A 7,789-nucleotide genomic window follows, 5' to 3' on the forward strand; every position below is an offset into this window, starting at 1 on the left:
TCTTCCCCTTCAGCGCCAGACCCTTCCCTCTATGTTCTCTTGAGCTCCCTCTGTTCCCCTGCTTCATTCCTCATGGATCCAACAAACTTGTTTCCAAAGATCCAAACATTCACCCGCTATAAGTCCCTCAAGGTTGCTCTGGACTAGATACGATCCATGCATATACAATATCAGGGCAAAAGAAAGATAGAGATCACATATCTCTACTTCCGGTGTAATGAGTACAAGAAGCAATTCGAGCAACTCAACAATAGGTGTGCTCACTTGGAAAATGCAATCAGTGTGATGCAAGAGATGGTTGCTAAAAAACCAAGAGAATGTTCAAACACTTTGGACTATGGAAATAAAATTCAGAAGACAAATGAATAATCATTCAACAAAGACTAATAGGAATATCAACTCATGGCTAGCTATGGCTCTCTTTTTCAATCATCAGAAGTTACTCCTAGCCCTCAGCTTTATACTATAAATCATATTCAAATATGCTATGTAAACGTATTATGCTTCCCAAGCAGTTTGTTAGATATTTCAGGATAAACACAGTAGGTAAATGTGGAACTTTTAGTGTTAATGTAACAGCTGAGAAGGAAAGATCAGGGATCATTTTTGTCTCTCCATCTCTCTTGACCGCTTCATCCTTTATGTACTAGAGAGCTCTTCTTTCTTCGTTTTTGGAATGAATATAACCTATATAATCTGTCAATCTTTCTTCGTTTTTGGAATGAATATAACCTATATAATCTGTCAAAAATAAAATAAAACAGTGATCCGCATCCCACAAACTCATCCAACATGATCTGTTGCGCACATTTATCAATCTGTCAGCGCATTTATCAATTATATGAACAATTTCTCTTCACCATATGCACAAACGTCGTGTGCTTCATATTCCCAAAAGCTTTTCTGACAAATTTCTTTATTGTTACTGGATGCAGGGTTTAATGTGGTGATCATGGAACCATCACGACCCAAGCCTAGATCCAACACCCTCACAATCATTAAACCAATCACATTTGGAAATGAGACTTAAAGAAGTTCGACAAAATCAAGACAAGTTCAAAAAATTGTGACCTTTGAGAGAAATGGTGACCTGTTAGGTAGTTTGCGACTTATGAAGGTCACTTTGTAGCAGTACAGCAAAGTCGCATCCTCTGGCTGCTTCCTTAAGGCATGAAAATGTGATTGTGCGACCCTAGCGGAAGTGCGACTTACTGGAGGTCGCACAGTCACATATTGGCCAGGACGCACTTCCTGTAAGCTTTCATGAGGTGTTGAAATGTGATAGAGAAACTTGGGTGGAAGTGCAAGTTATTAGAGGTCGCATAGTAGTGTTGCAGACAAGTCGCACCCTCTGGCTGCTTCTTTGAGGTTCCAGAGTGCGATTTCGTGACCTATGTGGATTACGAATTATGGTCACATAGCATTTCAGGCAGCACTTCCGGACTACAAACATGGAGCTCTCACGTGCAACTTTGCGACTTTATATTGAAAGTGTGTCATAGAAGTGCGATATGAGGGTGTGATTACTTCGATTATCCAAGTTTCAATCTCCAGGGTCATTGTAAACCCAAAGAAACTAACCATGGAGAAGTTAGGTCATTGAAAATGTAATTTTGGCATCGAAATAAAAATATCTAGGGAGAGATGTCTAATGTTGTGCAGGGATAAATAATTGATATAGTACTGGTCCCAAAAAACCACCAGAAATTAAGAGATATGCAACCAATATTTAAAGAAAAATGAATAACATTAAGTGAAAATATGTTTTAATTTATGTCCAAAATTTCCCAAAACATTGACTGGGCCCACAACTGTCCATAAATAGTATCTTACTACTTAAGAGTACAAATCATGTTGACGCGACTAAAAAATAGATAAGACCATAAATCATTCCATAATGGTCTATTCTAGAAGTACAAAGTAGTAGTCACTTCAACCCCAACTCATCATAACTAAAGATATGTATCCCAAATAAATATCCATACATGCACATAATAAAAGTGAATGTATGTCATCCATAACCACTGTGTTCAATAAATGACACCCAACCCAATAACTTCAATAAATGACACGCAACCCATTCTATTTCTCATTAAAACAGATCAAATCACATGGATTAAAAAAAAAAACAAATTCTCGGCCATTGAATCACATCCAAATCAATCCAGATCAAGCATTCAAAATGAAGCCATTGCAATCCATGTCCATCATTTCCACCAATTAAATTCAAGTGCAAAAAAATATAAAAGAAGTTCAACCACTGTTGAAATTACATGTTTAACATTCAAATTATTCACAGCCCTCGAGACAAACCATCACAGAACATTTGACAGTATATTCATGTTAGTTATTTCAATTACAACACATTTTTCTTACAATTTTATTTTCATTTCTCACAATTTTTATTTCAGTTCTTACAGTTTCATTTTCATGAAAATATATATTTTTTCTATTTTTCTATATTCTTAATCATTTTAAAGTTGATTGGAAAATATGACACAACTATAATGAAGAGTATTTGCTAGTATGGCTAGCTACAAATGAAAAAGAATAGAACTCGTGGAGATAAACTTAAAATTGAACCGACAACTACACATTCTAATTCTCAAACTACAGGCGTTCATTTTTTCTTTTATTGAAAATAAATATTTCATTAAACTTTTTTCTTGAGAAAAAATAAGTCCAAAAATCAACGTGATAGACAATCCAAATCAACATCTTAACCAAAAAAGGAACCAGGTGACACTTTTTATAGTTGAAATTATTCCTAAAGCTTCCTCCATGTGTGAAGAGTGTTAGCTATAAGAATAACAACAGTATTGACATTAGGTTTCTGATTTTGCAAAGATCCCGAATGAGAATTCAAGGATAGCCCCAAAGAAAACAAGCAATGTAGTAGCTTATGAAGCATTACAGTCAACAATAAGTACGGGGGTCTGCTCATAGTACCAGAAGAAGGTGGAAACCCAGGGAAAACAAGAAATGGAGAAGTTTATGAAGCATTACAGTCAACAATAAATAGATGGGCCTGCTCAGATGACAAGAATGTAGAAACCCAAACAATTGTTTGGGAAAATTCGATACTAAAAGCATGCAAATATATGAGTAGAGATAGACATGATAATGATATCAAAAGGAATGAAAATGGTGCAACATTGAATCATTTGTTACGCAACCTAACAATAAACTAACTTTTCTCGAAGAAAAAATATAAATATTGTTTAGATATTGGTACTTAGAGACCTAATGAAACTAAAAAGTATTGATAAACATGAGGCTAAAAAATGTAATTCAAATAACATTTTATAAAAAAAAAAACTAAACCATATCAACATCTTAACCAGAAAGATCATTTTGTTTAGTTGAAATTCCTAGGATGTCTGTGAGTGCCTCCAAAATTGTCAGACTTTACAGTTTTCAGCATATAAGGATTGAATTTCATTGAAACAAGAGTAAGCCAATTCACTTTATAACTAGGTCCAAGTACACAGCTAAGGCTACCCTCAGTAGCCAGATGAAAGAGAGAATTTTTCAACTTGGTGTTGCATGGATTGGGATTGTAAGGTGTCATTTCACCATCCCTTGGCAACCTCTCATTATTACGAACTCTGGATATTTCTCAGAATAATTTGACAAGAATAATTCCAACGGAGATTAGGCAGTTAAAGGCACTGGGAGTTCTTGACCTCAACTTTAATTTTCTCTATGGTTATATTCCAAAAGAGCTATGTAATTGTACAAAGTTGCAATTGATTTGATTCTCAGTAAATATCTTGGTAGGGAGTATACCAATAGAAATTAGTCATCTAGTCCAATTGGAACAAGTCCTCTTGAGCAACAATAATCTTACTAGAAGTATTCCAACTTCTCTAAGAAATTTCACTTCTCTCCAGGTGTGGTCCATTAGATACATCGATCTCACTCGTCCAATCCCCTCTCCATCCTAAATCTGGCTGAAAATAGCATGATGGATAGCATACCTGAAGCTATTAGCAATTTGACTGGGATCATTTACTTAAATATTTCTCAAAATAACTTTATTGATAGCATACCTGAAGCCATAACAAAATTGAGACAACTGACCACCTTAAATTTAGGGGCAAACAAGATAACTAGGAAATAATCCTACTAGGAACACAGTTTTACGCTTTCAACGCTACTTCATTTTAAAGAAAAAATGTTTATGTGGTTTACCTTTACAAATATGCAAGGAAAAAGAAAAATAGTTTATAAAAAAGAACTAAACTAGGTCAACATCTTAACTAGAAATATCACTTTGTTTAGTTGAAATTCCTAAGATGTTTGTTAGTGTCTCCAAAAGTGTCAGACTTTTACAGTTTTCGACATATAAGGATTAAATTTCATTGAAACAATAGTAAACTAATGCAATTTATAGCTAGGTCCAAGAACACAGCTAAGGCTAACCTTAGTAGCCATACAAATTGCAAAATTACCATGTCTTCCCAATCCAAACCTAGGATGTTTGTGGTCACCATGAATAAAAATAATGACAAACATGAGTCTAAACAAATTAATTCAAGCAGCAATAACTACCATATCAACATCTTAACCATAAAAGGAACCCAATGACACTTTTTATAGTTGAAATTCCTCCTAGAGCTTCCTTCATGTCTAAAGAGTGTTAGCTATAGGAATAACAATAGTATGGACATTAGGCCTCTAATTTTCCAAAGAACACAAATGAGAATTCAATGATAGCCCCAAAGAAAATAAGTAATGCATAATTTTATGAAGCATTACAGTCAACAATATATAGAGGGGTCTTCACATAGTACCAGAAGAAGGTAGAAACCAAGGGAAAACAAGAAATGCAAAAGTTTATGAAGCATTACAGTCAATAATAAATAGATGGGTCTGCTCAAATGACAACAATGTAGAAACCCAAACGATCTTTTGGGAAAATTCAATACTAAAAGCATGCAAATGTGTGAGTAGCTGCATACATGATAATGATATAAAAAGGAATGAAAATGGCTCAGATGACAAGAATGTAGAAACCCAAACAATCTTTTAGGAAAATTCAATACTAAATGTATGCAAATATGTGAGTAGAGGCAAACATGATAATGATATCAAAGGAACGAAAACTGTGTAGCATTGAATCATCTGTCATGCAACCTAAAAATAAACTAATTGCAAGAAGAATAAGTTATGAACAGGATCCACATTGAATCAAAGTGTCAAAAAGGCTTTCGTATATATCTTATGATGTAATTCATATATCTATACAGGTTGGCATTTTTGTGGATGCTCTAGCATTGTCAGATCTAGAGTTCTCGTCTTGAAGAAAAAATATAAATATTATTCAGATCTTAGTACTTAGAGAATTAATGAAACTAAACAATATTGAAAAAACATGAGGCTAAAAAGTAGAATTTAAATAACAGTTTATAAAAAGGAACTAAACCATATCAACATCTTAACTAGAAAGATCACTTTGTTTAATTGAAATTCCTAGGATGTCTGTGAGTGTCTCCAAAAGTATCAAACTTTACAGTTTTCAACATTTAAGTATTAAATTTAATTGAAAAAACAGTAAGACAATGCACTTTATAACTAGGTTCAAGAACACAGCTAAGGCTACCCTCAGTAGCCAAACAAGTTGCAAAATTACCATGTCTTCCCATCCAATCCTAGGATGTTTATGGTCACTATGAATAACAATAATGACAAACATGATGCTAAACAAATTAATTCAAACAAAAGTAACTACGAGATCAACATCTTAACCAAAAAAAGGAACCAAGATAGCGCCAAAGAAAACAAGCAATGCAGAAGTTTATGAAGCATTATAGTTAGCAATAAGTAGAGGGGTCTTCTCATAGTACCAAAATAAGGTGGAAACCGACAGTAGTTTTCCAAGTACAAAAAATAGTCATGGTATTTTAAGTGTAAAAAGAAGTTATCAAAACAACAATCACTGATAATTTTGAATACATACAAAAAATTCATTCTGTAGATTTTATTTTTCAGGGATACTAACATACATGTTGATAATTTCCTGTAATAAATCATAAATGTTTTTTGCTTCTATGAAAGCATAATTTTCAATATTCTTATCTAAATTCATGCAATAATTCTACATGTTGCTGCATCTATGTAAAGATTTAGTTATGTTGCTCGTACAAGGAGAAGTGGCAGGGGAGTGATAAGTGGTGCCCAACTACGATGCCCTTCGTCAAATGAGGACATGACAGGTGATGTGAATGCCAACAATGCCCCAAGCAACATTGTTGAGGATGACCATGCGACTGAAACTGATGTTTCCAGACCATCACCCACAGAGCCACCGTCAACAACAGTCCAAGGGGCAAGTTCAACTAAAAGGATCTATGCTATAAGAGGTTGGAAAAAATAAGAAATGTTAGTTGCAATTAACGACATAGAGTTTTATGGATATTCAATTCAGGCATCTGCAAAAAAACATGGTATTCCTCCCTCATCAATACATTATTGGATAAATGGACTGACTCACACAAAACTTAGAGGGCCTCTTACAGTTATGACTAAAGAGGAGGAGGTTGAGGTGGTTAAGTGGTATAAAGAGATGGCCCAATTGGGACATGGGCTAGAGTTGATACAACTCAAATCCACAGTTGCTCAAATCTGTCAAGGGAGGCCAAACCCATTCAAAGATGGGTATCTTGGTAAATTATGGTGGTTTGGGTTAAAAAAAGGCATCCAAACCTTGTATTGCATACAACTAAGGGCCTTGACAGAGACAGAGCATTAAATTTGCGCCCTGTAGTTGTATGTAAGTTCTATGACACTCTTTCTAGTGATTACGATAAACATTCTTATCGTGCAAACCATATATGGAATCGTGATGAAACATGTTTACATGCAGTAAGGAATTGTGTCTTGCGGGTAATTGCCAAGATAGGGAGCCGAAATGTGCGAAAGATTTTTCCTAAGAGTAGGGAGTGGATAACTATTTAATGTTGTGTTAATGCAATTGTTACTTCAATCCTAGGATTTATCTATTTAGAGGTAAAAATTAATTGAAAAATATATACAAAATTGTGAACCAGGTGTGTGCATGGTTGCACATCCCCATGCGTGGATGACTAAATAAATTTTCTTAAATTGTCTATCACTTTGTTGAATCTATACTAGGTGGTGTCTCACCTAATAGTAGACACTTATTGATATTAGATGGCCATGGAAGCTGTTATCACCCTAAAATCTTTGTCTCTAAGCTTTGGTAAGTTGCCTTGTTTCTAATCATAGTATTATAAGTTTTGAGTCAGCTCATCACAATTAGTGTCATTCTCATTTACAAACCCTTCTTTTAGTCATGGTGTTAAAAGGTCTCTAGGTCATTTCATGATTTAAGAGTTAGGTCATAAGGTTAGAAGTCTTTCAAGGTCATATCTCTTTTCCATCAAAGTTTGACAGCCTTATTCCATGTCCTAGAAGCCTCACCATGAGTTTGGAATTCATATCTCACATTACTTTGGAGAAATTTTCAAACTAGCTTCGAAATCACTGAACTAGGAGTTTTCGTAGCGCGCTACAAAACCCCTGTAGCAGCCTGTTTTAGCAGAAAAACTCTGTTTTCTGCTTTTACTAGTCAATTTCCAAAAGCTTTCCTGAGCAGCTAAGAACTTAATTTTGCAAAATTAAAGAGGATTTTCTTTCTAACGTGCTGCACTACAAAAACCTCTTTCAGTTTCTTCAAATTCGTTCTGAGGTGGGAGGAATTTATGGTTAAACTTGCGCTACGAAACTGCTGAAAGTCAAGCTTTGTCTACTGGTTTTAGCAGTC

Source organism: Pinus tabuliformis, chromosome Q (assembly GCF_031772625.1).
Source record: "Pinus tabuliformis cultivar Carrire ecotype Pingquan chromosome Q, CPIR1, whole genome shotgun sequence".
NCBI lineage: Eukaryota > Viridiplantae > Streptophyta > Pinopsida > Pinales > Pinaceae > Pinus > Pinus tabuliformis.